Raw genomic sequence first — 14855 nt, 5'->3', positions numbered from 1 at the left:
ACTGGTGCTTAACTGATGCCCTGCCTTCTCCCCATAGCCTCTTTCAAGATACTTAAAGGAGGTTGGGAGAAGGAGCCAGAAGGTTCAGAAAGCAGAGGGAGAGGGCAGAGGCTGGGGCTCCATTATGCTAATTTAATTAGCGCTAATCTGCTGACAGCAGGGCCTTGAAGAAAGAGGCTTTTGTTTAAAATTCACATTTGGCAGGAAGTGCCCCTGCTCCTCTAACCCCGCCCCTCCCCCCTCCACCCCACCATCAAAGCTGTGAGTCTAAAGGTCTGATTTCAGCCCTGGCTCTCATACCCAGCAGGGCCAGGGCTTCCTTTTCATGCTACTCTTGACTTCTTGATTTTTCCAGGAAGGAAATTTGCCCCAGATGTCGGTCAGTAAATGGAGAGTTTTCATCTGCCCTTATGAAAGGGTGTCAGTAATTCACAGATTACCCAAGAGGCGAGAGCCAAAAAGGGAAGTGCCAGCCAACTTCACTTCATCAATAAACAAAAGGCTTACCAATCAATTAAACCCCCTGCCTCCACAGGCAAGGAAATTCACAATATGAAAAACATTTCATTTTCACTGTCTTATGGGACCTTAACTTACGGGATAATAAGAACAGAACCTCAGTCTTATTCATTTCTTCAACTAATGCTTATTGAGCACCTATTGTTCATAGAAGAGAAAGCAAGGGATGCACAGGTGAAGGGACTTGTCCCATGCCTATTTTCTGGAGAGTTTTCATCATAAATGGGTGTTGAATTTTTTCAAAAGTGTTTTCTGCATCTATTGAGATTATCATATGGTTTTTACCCTTCAGTTTGTTAGTATGGTGTATCACATTGATTGATTTGTGTATACTGAAGAATCCTTGCATTCCTGGGATAAATCCCATTTGATCATGGTGTATGATCCTTTTAATGTCCTGTTGGATTCTGTTTGCTAGTATTCTGTTGAGGATTTTTGCATCTATGTTCACCAGTGATATTGGCCTGTGGTTTTCTTTTTTTGTGATGTCTTTGTCTGGTTTTGGTATCAGGGTGATGGTGGCCTCGCAGAATGAGTTTGGGAGTGTTCCTCCCTCTGCTATATTTTGGAAGAGTTTGAGAAGGATAGGTGTTAGCTCTTCTCTAAATGCTTGATAGAATTCTCCTGTGAAGGCATCAGGTTCTGGGCTTTGTTTGTTGGAAGATTTTTAATCACAGTTTCAATTTCAGTGCTTGTGATTGGTCTGTTTCTATTTCTTCCTGGTTCAGTCTTGGCAGGTTGTGCTTTTCTAAGAATTTGTCCATTTCTTCCAGGTTGTCCATTTTATTGTCATAGAGCTGCTTGTAGTAAACTCTCATGATCTTTTGTATTTCTGCAGTGTCAGTTGTTACTTCTCCTTTTTCATTTCTAATTCTATTGATCTGAGTCTTCTCCCTTTTTTTCTTGATAAGTCTGGCTAATGGTTTATCAATTTTGTTTGTCTTCTCAAAGAACCAGCTTGTAGTTTTATTGATATTAGGTATTGTTTCCTTCATTTCTTTTTCATTTATTTCTGATCTGATCTTTATGATCTCTTTCCTTCTGCTAACTTTGGGGGGTTTTTTGTTCTCCTTTGTCTAATTGCTTTAGGTGTAAGGTTAGGTCGTTTTTTTGAGATGTTTCTTGTTTCTTGAGGTAGGACTCTATTGCTGTAAACTTCCCTCTAGAACTGCTTTTGCTGCATCCCATAGGTTTTGGGTCATCGTGTTTTCATTGTCATTTGTTTCTAGGTATTTTCTGATTTCCTCTTTGATTTCTTCAGTGAGCTCTTGGTTATTTAGTAGTGTATTGTTTAGCCTACATGTGTATCTTTTACATTTTCTTCCCTGTAATTGATATCTAGCCTCATACCGTTATGGTCAGAAAAGGTACTTCATACAATTTCAGTTTTCTTAAATTTACCAAGGCTTGATGTGAGACCCAAGATATGATCTATCCTGGAGAATAGAGCACTTGAGAAGAAAGTGTATTGTGTTGTTTTTGGATGGAATGTCCTATAAATATCAATTAAGTCCATCTTCTTTAATGTGTCATTTAAAGCTTGTGTTTCCTTATTTATCTTCATTTTGGATGATCTGTCCATCGGTGAAAGTGGGGTGTTAAAGTCCCCCACTATGATTGTGTTACTGTCGATTTCCCCTTTTATGGCTGTTAGCATTTGCCTTATGTATGGAGGTGCTCCTATGTTGGGTGCATAAATATTTACAATTGTTATATCTTCTTCTTGGATCGATCCCTTGATCATTATGTAGTGTCCTTCTTTGTCTCTTATAATAGTCTTTATTTTAAAGTCTATTTTGCCTGATATAAGAATTGCTACTCCAGCTTTCTTTTGATTTATATTTGCATGGAATATCTTTTTCCATCCCCTCACTTTCAGTCTGTATGTGTCCCTAGGTCTGAAGTGGGTCTCTTGTAGACAGCATATATACGGGTCTTGTTTTTGTATCCATTCAGTCTATGTCTTTTGGTTGGAGCATTTAATCCATTTACATTTAAGGTAATTGTCAATATGTATGTTACTATTACCATTTTCTCAATTGTTTTGGGTTTGTTCTTGTAGGTGCTTACCTTCTCTTCTGTTTCCTGCCTAGAGAAGTTCCTTCAGTATTTGTTGTAAAGCTGGTTTAGTGGTGCTGAATTCTCTTAACTTTTGCTTGTCTGTAAAGATTTTAATTTCTCTGTCGAATCTGAATGAGATCCTTGCTGGGTAGAGTAATCTTGGTTGTAGGTTTTTCCCTTTCATCACTTTAAATACGTCCTGCCACTCCCTTCTGGCCTGCAGAGTTTCTGCTGAAAGATCACCTGTTAACCTTATAGGGATTCCCTTGTATGTTATTTGTTGCTTTTCCCTTGCTGCTTTTAATATTTTTTTCCTTGTATTTAATTTTTGATAGTTTGATTAATATGTGTCTTTGTGTGTTTCTCCTTGGATTTATCCTGTATGAGACTCTCTGTGCATCCTGAATTTGATTGACTATTTCCTTTCCCATGTTAGGGAAGTTTTCAACTATACTCTCTTCAAATATTTTCTCAGACCCTTTCTTTTTCTCTGCTTCTTCTGGGACCCCTATAATTAGAATGTTTTTGCTTTATTCTGCTCTGCAGTAGTTATTTCCACTATTTTATCTTCCAGGTCACTTATCCGTTCTTCTGCCTCAGTTATTCTGCTATTGATTCCATCCCGAGAATTTTCAATTTCATTTATTGTGTTGTTCATCATTGTTTGTTTGCTCTTTAGTTCTTCTAGGTCCTTGTTAAACATTTCTTGTATTTTTTCCATTCTATTTCCAAGATTTTGGATTTACTCTCCAAAATACTGTCATTACTCTGAATTCTTTTTCAGGTAGACTGCCTATTTCCTCTTCACTTGTTTGGTTTGGTGGGTTTTTACTTTGCTCCTTCATCTGCTGTGTATTTCTCTGTCTTCTCATTTTGTTTAACTTACTGTGATTGGGCTCTCCTTTCCACAGGCTGCAGGTTTGTAGTTCCCATTGGTTTTGGTATCTGCCCCCAGTGGGTAAGGTTGGTTCAGTGGGTTGTATAGGCTTCCTGGTGAAGGGGACTGGTGCCTGTGTTCTGGTGGATGGGGCTGGATCTTGTCTTTCTGGTGGGCAGGGCTGTGTCCTGTGGTGTGTTTTGGGGTGTCTGTGAACTTAGTATGATTTTGGGCAGCCTCTCTCTTAATGAGTGGGGTTGTGTCCCTGTCTTCCTAGTTGATTGGCATGTGTCTAGCACTGGGGCTTGCTGGCCATCAGGTGGAGCTGGGTCTTAGTATTGAGATGGAGATCTCTGGGAGAGCTCTTGCTGATTGATATTACGTGGGGCTGGGATGTCTCTGGTGGTCCAATGACCTGAACTCGGCTCTCCCACATCAGAGGCTCAGGCCTGACACCAGGCTGGAGTACCAAGACCCTGTCAGCCACACGGCTCTTTTGGGAAGTCTGAGGTCTTCTGCCAGCGTTCAGTAGGTGTTCTGTAGGATTTGTTCCATATGTTGATGTAGTTTTGATGTATTTGTGGGGAGGAAGGTGATCTCCACATCTTACTCCTCTGCCATCTCTCTCTGGGCTTCTGTATTCCCTCAGGGATGCGGCTCTGGAGGGTGTGGGTCACTTCTTCCATGAGTCTGCTGTGGAGAAGCTTGAGGGTGCCCAGCATCTCTTGAAGATGCAAAACCAGCACAGTGGCTGTGCCCTCTTCCAGGACATGCAAAAGCCGTCCCAAGATGAACTGGGCAAAACTCTGGACGTTAAGGAGCCTTCCACGGCCATTGAATAGAACCTGAGCCAGGCCCTTGAAGACCTGCATGCCCTGTATCCTCTATTTTATTTATTTATTTTTGGCTGTGTTGGGTCTTCATTGCTGTATGCAGGGTTTCTCTAGTTGCTGCAAGCTGAGGCTACTCTTCGTTGCAGTGCATGTGCTTCTCATTGCGGTGGCTTCTCTTGTTGCAGAACACGGACTCTAGGCGTGCAGGCTTCAGTAGTTGTGGCTCACAGGCTCTAGACTGTAGGCTCAGTAGTTGTGACACATGGGCTTAGTTGCTCCGTGGCATGTGGGATCTTCCCAGACCAGGGATCAAACCTGTGTCCCCTGCATTGGCAGGTGGATTCTTAACCACTGTGCCAGCAGGGATGTCCCTTAAAGTCATTTTTTAGTGAGCTTAATGGAATGTTTTCCAATAACCTCCCCATGTAATTTCTGTCACTCTGTCTTCCTTGGGTAGGAGAGAGAGAAAGAGAGAGAGTGTGTGTGTGTGTTTCCTGAAAGTTTGACTTCCCTTGCAGAACAGAGCAGCTGCACCAACGTTAAGCATTCCCCTGAATCTGGTGCAGTCTTACCTGGAGGATAAATTCATTCCCTTTGGAGTTCAAATTTCACCAGCAATTGAAAAAATACAACATCCTGTTAAGATTCCAAAAGACCTGCTCTGAAAAATCAAAACCTCTTCAGCCACTAAATGACCTTGCCTCCGATTGGGCTGAGATGGAAGCTGATGGTTTGAACCAGAAACACCTGCCCCTTCTTTCCTGAGCCTGAGAAAAGGAGGTTTTCACCACCCCACAACAGGAGCCATTCTGCCCTCTCTGTCCCCAAGCTGGGATTCGAGTGCTCTTACCTCAGCGCTGGGACAGAGGCCTTGCCCCAGGGCTCGGGCAGGTTCAAGTGGGCCAGTTCATTTCAGCTGCAGTCCAGGACTTCACTGCTTCTCTCTAAGCTGCTCTTTGCAGATCTCTACACAGTTCACTCTACCGTGCCTGCAGGAAGTTAAAAAAAAAAAAAAAAAGCCAAGTTGGCAGCTAAGCATCAGAGGCACATATGTTAATACACGCAGGAGGGTAAACACCCTCGCTCCTCCCACCCCTGGTCACTCCGGCCACTTCAGAACCCCTTCCAGAACTACAGCCTCCTTCCCAGGGCTCAACCTGGCCACCAGTTCACCCAGACCTACCCCTTCTGGGGCTGAGCAATTTCAGAGTGAGCTGCAGATGAAGCAAAGCAAACTCTACTACAATCACTTAATCCTTGTGCTACTTGCTATTATTGGTAAGAAAAGCAAGGGTGAGAAAGCAACAGTTCTGGCCCTGAGTCTTGTGCTTATCTAAGGCTTGTGGACAACTGATGTCCATTAACAAATGCATGCAACTTGGTCCCCCTTTGACCTGTAGTATTTTGTTTATAATGTTACAAATGTGAACTCAATTCCAAATATATTGGAGGAAGATTTTTAACTGAACCTAAATTGTCAACCTGTGTATTATTGTGGTTGGCTGGGTGGATAGCATTTGTTTTTAAAGCAACTGTTGTTTTTCTTAGTGCCAAAGAAATGTATGTTTAATCTAAAAATTTTAGAAAATATAATTGTCAAAAGAAGGAAAAAGTCACCCACTCTTCTCCACCCAAGATGACTACAGATAACACACCATTCCTGGTTTTTGTTTTTTGTTTTTTAACATTTATTTATTTATTTGGCTGTGCTGGGCCTTAGTTGCAGCATGCAGGGATCTTCACTGCACATGCGGGGATCTAATTCCCTGACCAGGGATCAAACCCTGGCCCCCTGCATTGGGAGCACGGAGTCTTAGCCACTGGACCACCAGGGAAGTCCCCCACTTCCTGGTTTTATTTTGTTATCCAGATTTTTTACAAAGATCCAATAAAGCTAGACATGGTTTAGTAGTCTTCTGCAGCATCATTTGATTAGCTGTAGTATATGCCCCTGTGCCCAAAGGCTGGACAATTAAGTCATCTTCAACTTTTTTTGCATATTACAAATAGTACTTAAAACTAAATCTCTGGGGGAAATCCATGGTTATTTCCTTAAGAATCAGTCTTAGAAATCAAATTGCAGGGTCAAAGAGTTTCCAAATTTCTCAGGCTTTTGAACAATCTTGGCAGGCTGTCTCCAGGACTACTATACCATATAAACTCCCAGCAGTGGAAAACTCTGCCATTCCTCTAATGCTCCTCTCCTGCAGTCCCTCCCTCACACACATTCTTGCTCACCATGTGTAACGTTTCTAGTGGAAATGAGTTAGAGTTCTGGGAGTCTGCGTTTTCATACTTCATGCTCACACTCAGCTCAGCCCAAGGTTAAGACAAGATCTATGATGAGAAAATGAGCTCCCCTAATCAAGTTTTGGTGGTGGGGGGTGCATACGTAAGAATTGGTAAAGAGGGAAAAAGTGAGAAATCCACTAAGGAAGAGAGAAGGAGTGGTAATAAGCAAGGATGGTGTCCAGGAGAAAGAGACCCTGAGATGCTAATAGAAACAAGAGCCATCCCATGAGACCACAGATGCTAATGGGAGCTGACATCAGATGAAACTAAAGGTGAAGTGAGCCATTTGAGGGGTTGCAAATGTTAAGATTTCACAAACATTCAGGGCAGAATAGAGCAAACAACAAAGGCATCAGGTGAGATGGAAAAATAAAAAGTCACTTGTGGCATCTGGGCACTTTGCTGCTGTCTATAATTAATGCCAACAAAACACCAGGAGCCAGAGTCACTGTGGGGAAAGTGGGCCAGGCCAGGAAGAGGTCTCTACCTGCAAACACAGCTGAGCTGGTGGCCACCTGGGAGCCTGCCAGTAAAGAGCCTTCCCCACGGAAAAGGAGCAAAGTGCCCCTGGGATGGGGGGACTATGGGGCTGGTGACCCACCTGCCTTGTTCACACAAAGCAGGTCCCCACTCTCCATCTCTCTCTAGCCAGCCTCTGCCTTTTTCTCTAGGCCAAACCTTCAGTAAGAAATGGATAATTCACTGAGTAATTTCTCTAAACAGACTGAATGGATTTCTGTGGCCCTGTGACCCAGGCAAAGACCCTGGGGACCCAAGTCTCATATTCCTTCCCAGCTGGCCACCCTCCCCCTGCACCACTCCACCCCATGTACCATGCACTCCAGCCACAGCAATCTGCAGACTAATAAGGAAATGCAGGGTCTCATTAGTGTTTTTTAAATCCTTTGGAAGATGGCTTGTAGACCTCCAATATTACTCAAATAGGCAAGTCATTCTACCTGCCTACCCTGCTGCTACCCAACCCACTCATACACCTGGGCTTCTGCTTATGGACAAAGGGTGGAATTCTGACCTAAAAGCAACTCAGTGTACAATGGAGAAAAGAGAGTCTCTTCAGTAAGTGGTGTTGGGAAAGCTGGACAGACACACATAAATCAATGAAATTAGAACACTTCCTCACACCATACACAAAAATAAACTCAAAATGTCTTAAAGACTTCAATATAAGACATGACAGCATAAAACTCCTAGAAGAGAACACAGGCAAAACATTCTCTGACATAAATGATAGCAATGTTTCCTTAGGTCAGTCTCCCAAGGCAACAGAAATAAAAGCAAAAATAAACAAATGGGACCTAATCAAACTTATAAGCTTTTGCACAGCAAAGGCAACCATAAACAAAAGGAAAAGACAACCTATGGACTGGGTGAAAATATTTGCAAATGATATGACCAACAAAGGCTTAATTTCCAGAATACATAAACAGCTCATACAACTCAATAACAACAACAACAAGAACAAAAACTAAAACCCAATCAAAAAATGGGCAGAAGATTTAAATAGACATTCTCCAAAGAAGATATACTGATGGCCAACTGGTATATGAAAAGATGCTCAACATTGCTAATTATTAAAGAGATGCAAATCAAAACTACAATGAGGTGTCACCTCACACCGGTCAGAATGGCCATCATCAAAAAGTCTACAAATAATAAATACTGGAATGGAATATTACTCAGCCATAAAAAGAAACGAAATTGAGCTATTTGTAATGAGGTGGATAGACCTAGAGTCTGTCATACAGAGTGAAGTAAGTCAGAAAGAGAAAGACAAATACCGTATGCTAACACATATATATGGAATTTAAGGAAAAAAAATGTCATGAAGAACCTAGGGGTAAAACAGGAATAAAGACACAGACCTACTTCAGAATGGACTTGAGGATATGGGGAGGGGGAAGGGTAAGCTGTGAAAAAGCGAGAGAGAGGCATGGACATATATACACTACCAAACATAAGGTAGATAGCTAGTGGGAAGCAGCCGCATAGCACAGGGAGATCAGATCGGTGCTTTGTGACTGACTGGAGTGGTGGGATAGGGAGGGTGGGAGGGAGGGAGACGCAAGAGGGAAGGGATATGGGAACAGATGTATATGTATAACTGATTCACTATGTTATAAAGCAGAAACTAACACACCATTGTGAAGCAATTATACTCCAATAAAGTTGTAAAATAAATAAATAAATAATTAATAAATAAATACTGGAGAGGGTGTGGAGAAAAGGGAACCCTCCTACGCTGATGGTGGGAACGTTACTGAGTCCAGGCTCATACTGCTCACCACATGACAGGCCAATAAATCACGAGTTGAGTTGCTGGGGCAAGATAATGACTTTATTTGGAAAGCCAGCTAACCAAGAAGATGGTGGACTCGTGTCCCAAAGAACCATCTTGCCTGAGTTAGAATTCAGGCTTCTTTTATACTAAAAGGGGAGAGAATGAAGTCAAGCATTTCCTGGTCCCAGTCAGCCTCCAGAGGGCATGTGTTCATTTCTTCCTTCCTGCAGTCATTCACAGGTGGGCTTGGTCAGGTTGTTTCCTGTGAGCTAACAAAGTTCTTTCAGTTTAATGCTCATTACCTGGGAGGCAGGGTTCCCAGAGATGAGCCATTATGTATAATTTAAGCTTACAGGCAACATCCTTTAGTGATTAACTTGTAATAGAATACAAAGGTTCTTCCCTATTACAGGAATGTAAATTGGTGCAGCCACTATGGAAAACAGTATGAAGGTTCCTTAAAAAACTAAAAATAGAGGTACCATATGATCCAGCAATCCCACCTCTGGGCATAGACCTTGAGAAAACCATAATTCAAAAAGATACACGCACCCCAATGTTCATGGCAACACTATTTACAATAGCCAAGATATGGAAGTGACCTAAATGTTCATCGACAGATGAATGGATAAAGAGATGGTACATATATACAATGGAATATTACTCAGCCATTAAAAGAATGAAATAATGCCATTTGCAGAAACATGGATGGACCTAGAGATTATCATACTAAGTGAAGTCAGACAGAGAAAGACAAATATCAAGATATCACTTGTATGTGGAATCTGTAAAATGATACAAATGAACTTATTTACAATATAGAAATAGACTCACAGACACAGAAAACAAACTTATGGTTAAAAGAGGAAAGGGGGCGCTTCCCTGGTGGTGCAGTGGTTGAGAGTCAGCCTGCTGATGCAGGGGACATGGGTTTGTGCCCTGGTCCAGGAAGATCCCACATGCCGTGGAGCGGCTGGGCCCGTGAGCCATGGCCGCTGAGCCTGTGCGTCTGGAGCCTGTGCTCCACTACGGGAGAGGCCACAACAGTGAGAGGCCAGCGTACCGCAAAAAAAAAAAAAAAAAAAAAAAAAAAGAGGAAAGTGGGGGGAGGGGGGAGGGGGGAGGGGGGAGGGAGGGAGGGATAAATTAGGAGTTTGGGATTAACAGATACAAACTACTATATATAAAATAGATAAATAACAAGGTCCTACTGTATAGCATAGGGAACTATATTCAATATCCTCTAAGAAACCATAATGGAAAAGAATATGAAAAAGGATATATATATACACACATATAGATGCATCACTCTGCTATACACCAGAAACTAATACAACATCGTTAATCAACTATACGTCAATATAAATAAACAAACAAACAAAAGCAACTCACCCATAAATAAGGGAACCGGTGGTAGACTCAGTTTCCTTAAAGGAAAGGTAGTGGGCACAATGTGAGAAGCAAATGCCATGCACAAGATCAGGTGATGGGGTTGCAAGGCCCTGCAGAAGGAAAGGAAGCTGGTTTTACAAAGAGTACAGGGCAGAGGCCCACTGAGAGGCAAACAGGAAACCGTGCAGCCCAGAGAAGGCAGATGGTTAGGAACTTTCCAGTGGCTTTGAGGCTCGTCTGTACTTCCTATTTTTGTTCCTGTAAGCATTCCCTGAATCCCTTCAATAGGCCTCTGAAGAGCTTGGTTTAGACCGGCCCAAGGGTCCCAGCTGCCTCTGACTCACTAAAAGCCGTACGGGGCTGTGAGACCAGAGAGGCTCTCCCATGATCCAGTGCGTGGCTTTGTGATAGGGCGTTAGCCATCCATTGTGGCTGCTAAAAAGGCTTTTTTTTTTTTAACTTTCTTCCAAACATTGTGGCTGGGCTTTTGATAGATGAGGTAACGGGAAAGGACAGTTCTGGATTGCAAGTGTATCTTGTGCACTGCAGAAACATGAGAAATAAACAATAGCAGAGCTGTAGAAACCTCAGGTTTTTCTATTGTATTATAAGAATTTTCTATTAAGTGGCTTATACCAACACTTCCTATCACCCTACGAGTGTTACACATTCGATCCCAGGGTCTTCTTGCATCCCCCTGTCCCTGAGCCCCCTATGGACTCATGTGCTTCCTTGTAGTTTTAATACAGCACCCATTTAATGCAGGACACCACTTCTGCTCCCTGACCTCCCTCCTACCCTGCAAGGGTCACTGGCTTGACATCATGATGTAGTTTCACTACTCTCCCTTAGCCGAAGTTTCACCCACCTCCTTCCTCATACTCAGGGTCTGTTCTCTGCTTGATCTCTCCCTGCCATCACTCCTGCCCCCACGGTCCTCACACCTTATAGTCCCTGGCAGCTTCTCAGCTAATCCCCTTCCTCCTCTGTGCTCAGTCAGACCCAGAAGCACCCAAACATGATGCTAAGGAAGACAGCAGACACATGAGAGGCTGCCTTGTCCTCGTGAACTCCCTCATGCCCCCAGCAAGCATTTCCTTCAGAGGTACACTGTGTGAGGCCCTGACCCCAGACCAGAGCCAGGATTTAGAGACCCCACCCAGATCCAAAGAAGTTCAAAAAGTGAGCCAAGAACACACACTAAGAACTTCACACCCTAGCATCCCCACAGGTAAGTATCCTCCTGGCAAGACCATTACTAAAGGGCTCAGTTTTGAGTGAGAGAATGAGTTAGCTCATCACAGAGTTAGGGCCCTGGCCCCAGGTCCCTGGCTTAAATGGGCAATCACCACAAGCACACAGGAGCCTTGGGGTAAAAGATAATCCTGTTAACCCTGGATCCATTAATCCACATTATCTGAAATGTGAGCAATTGTTCTGATTGTGTTTGGACTTGGAAGCTAAGTGAGCTAAGAGCTTTTATCAATCCTTGGACCTAAAACATTCCAGGATCTGGGTCACTACAAGTTTGCTGAGCCCTGCAGTCCAATCAGAAGGCACTACACCCAAGATACTGTAAGAACTTCTGCTAAAATCAGCAGACTTCATGGATTATTTCCGTGGGTTAGGGGAGAGCTAGGCCAAGGTCTTTCAATAAAAGAGCTGAAATTAAATTTGAGTTGAGCACTGAGTACCCAGGTTCTGACAAAAAGAGATTTGGCGTAGGAAGTTATTTTCAGAGAACCAGAAAGGGGAAGTTCTTCTGCCACTGCCATATGCAAAGTATCCAAAGGAGGGTGCCCCTGCTCAGAACTTTGACTGTGTTGTCACTATATTGTCTGTAGCGAACAGTCACTCCATTTTGCCTTGCTTATTTCTGGTGCCAGTGTGGATATGTGGGGCGACGCTAAGCCCTCTGCATACATGATTTCAGGCCCTGTCACACCCCTCCACCCCCCTAATTTCTGCTGCTCAAATGCAACAACTTTCAACTCTTTTATCTATTTCTGGGGTTACATCAGTGCGTCTAAATAGCATGCTTATATGGCTCTGTTTTTTCAATGTTAGATATTATCCACTGACTTCCTATTACAGAAAATGAGGATTTAGTTCTCTTTTACCACCCACATAACTCTTCTCCGTCCCACATTCTCCTAATAGCTTTAGACTGTTTTTTATTAAGTCAGCATCAGAAGTTACATTATTATGACCAGATAAATTGTTGTTCACACCTGAACCATGGCCATGTGGTGTGTTTTGATTAATTCCTTTTGTGTACATTCTGTGTAAGTCCTACTATTCAGATGTTGAACTTCTTAGAATGATCCTTTCTTATTTTTCACTTCATAGCCTTTTTTTGTTTGACTTCCTACAAGATTTCTTCAACTTCATATTCCAAACCCTCTTCCGATTCATTTATTTCTGCTAACATATTTTTAATTTCCAAGAGTTCTCTTATTCTCTGAATACTCCTTTTATTGCACAGTCTTTATTTTATTAATGGAATATCTTCACTTGTCTCTATGATACTTTTATGTTGCTGTTGTTGTTGTTATTTGTCTCTTTTGGTTTCTTTCATGTTTCAAACTTTCTCAGATATCGGTTGATCTCTACGTTAAATTTAAAAGTGAGACACTGGGAACTCCCCGGTGGTCCAGTGGTTAGGACTCCACACTTTCACCAGGAAGGGCGCAGGTTCGATCCCTAGTCAGGGAACTAAGATCCCACAAGCTGCACAGTCAAAAAAAAAAAAAAAAGAGAGAGAGAGAGAGAGAGAAGGAAAAAAAAGAAGAAAAGTGATACACTAAAAAGTTGACCAGAAGGTCTGTGTGCTTGGGCAGGGCTGCTGGACTGGTGGGTCTTACCGGAGGGGGATTGAAAATAATCTCTCTATTTTATTTGAAGAACTGTAAATATCAATATCTATAGGCCTTTCCTCTTAGGCTGTTAAATTTAATCATAGACTAATCTCATGACTAGGGAAATCTCATAACCCGAGCTTGCCAGCACTGTTGGAAACAACAAAAAAGGAAGGTTGGGGAAGGGGTGGTCTCATTGTTCAGTATGTAGACTTTTATTCGTGCGCTCTGTTTTAGAATGGCATCTCATGTATGCCCTCCTCAGCTTGGCCTGCTGTGCTTGATCTTAATCAGATCGTAAAATTGAGTCTGTTCCTGGAAAGGTCCTTAAAAGAAATTGTAGTTACCAGGAAAAAAATTTTTTAATTTCTTTTTAGGCATAGTTTCAAATGCCAGACATTTAGGAAAGCATTAACACGGGTTCACAACCACATATCAGGAATCTTTGGGGCCTGATAAGTGTCAGAATTCACAATTCTTCCTATTTTAGAAAAGCAATGTATTGCCTAAAGACCTGCAGCAGTGGCAGGGCAACTCTCCATAATTATATGGATTAATATTTCTGCAACAAAACAATAAATATTTTAACCAAGTACATTAAACAAGGATTTATAAATAGCCTCACATTAGTCCAGATCAGGTTTTGCCACCAAATGGGTTAAGAATAAAACGTAGTTTTTCACAGATTTGGGGATTTAGGTATTGCAAATAAGGGATTGTATATGCATTTTCTATACACCTCCTACACCTCCAGGCACATTTGCGGCATTTTCACAAGGATTTTGCCACTCTGTGGGGCTGCCTGCTTGCAATGAGATGTGGAAAAAATGAGGTAAGTTGAGCTGTGGGTGCTGGGGAAAGGCCAGGCTTAACAGGGAGACAGTCTGATGACACAGTCACTTGGAAGGTTTGAGTCTCTATGCTAGCAAGCTGTGTTACCTTGAAAAAGTTACTTAACCTCTCTAAGCTACAATTTCCTCATCTGTAAATCATGGGTTATTCCAACTAATTTTGAAGTGCCGTTGTGTGGATTTAGTTGAATTTAGTCAACAATTAGGTATTGTGCCTACTATTCCTAAGGCATTGCTCTGGGCCCTATGAGAACAATCATGAACAAAAGAGATGAAGTCCCTGCCCTCACAAAAACAACTTCCTAGTGAGAAGAGACAGAATAAATAAGTCAGATGACCATCTGTGCCATAGAAGAAACACAAAGTAGGATAAAAGGGAAAGAGAGAGCCAGGTGTGATGGGGGAAGAAACAGGCACCAGATTACTATCTTATGTAAGGTGATCAGAACGACCTTTCTAATAAGGTGACATTGAAATAGAACCTAAAGGAAGAGATGGAGAAAACAATGGGAATATACGAAGGAAGGGTGTTCCAGGTGGAGGGAACAGGCTCTGTGGTAAAAATGTGCTTTATGTTTAAGGAGTAACATCAGTAAAGTGAAGCAGAATTAAGAGGTGGAAAAGAACAGGAAATTTAGCCTGGGAGGACCTGCGGGCTGGCTCATGCAGAACCGTGGAGGCCCTTCTAGGAACTTCAGCTTTGCAAAGTGCAATAGGAAGCCTCTGTTGGTTTTAAGTGGAAAAATGGCGGCCCAGGTATGAAACTATTCTAAAAATTAGAAGTAGCGATTGATCTGTCTTGGACCAGTGTGAATTTGGTGGATCAAATAAGCAGTCAGTTTCTTGGTGTATTTTGCAAGTATGGCTGGCATG

At 42.4% G+C, this 14855-nt stretch overlaps 1 protein-coding gene across 1 annotated transcript in view; it reads right to left on the bottom strand.

The window, feature by feature from the left end:
- ST6GAL1 (ST6 beta-galactoside alpha-2,6-sialyltransferase 1) overlaps nt 1-14855 on the bottom strand; it is a 149437-nt gene that overhangs the window by 115425 nt on the left and 19157 nt on the right. The window contains exons 2-3 of the mRNA XM_060100117.1: nt 10274-10383; nt 5141-5279 (exon numbers count right to left, since the gene is read on the bottom strand). The gene's annotated coding sequence lies outside the window, so the exon portion shown is untranslated. The remainder of the gene's footprint in view (nt 1-5140; nt 5280-10273; nt 10384-14855) is intronic.

The sequence above is a fragment of the Mesoplodon densirostris genome, chromosome 5 (genome assembly GCF_025265405.1).
Source record: "Mesoplodon densirostris isolate mMesDen1 chromosome 5, mMesDen1 primary haplotype, whole genome shotgun sequence".
Lineage (NCBI taxonomy): Eukaryota > Metazoa > Chordata > Mammalia > Artiodactyla > Ziphiidae > Mesoplodon > Mesoplodon densirostris.
The sequence above is the reverse complement of the archived record's forward strand: the minus strand, read 5'-3'. Positions and strand labels throughout refer to the sequence as shown.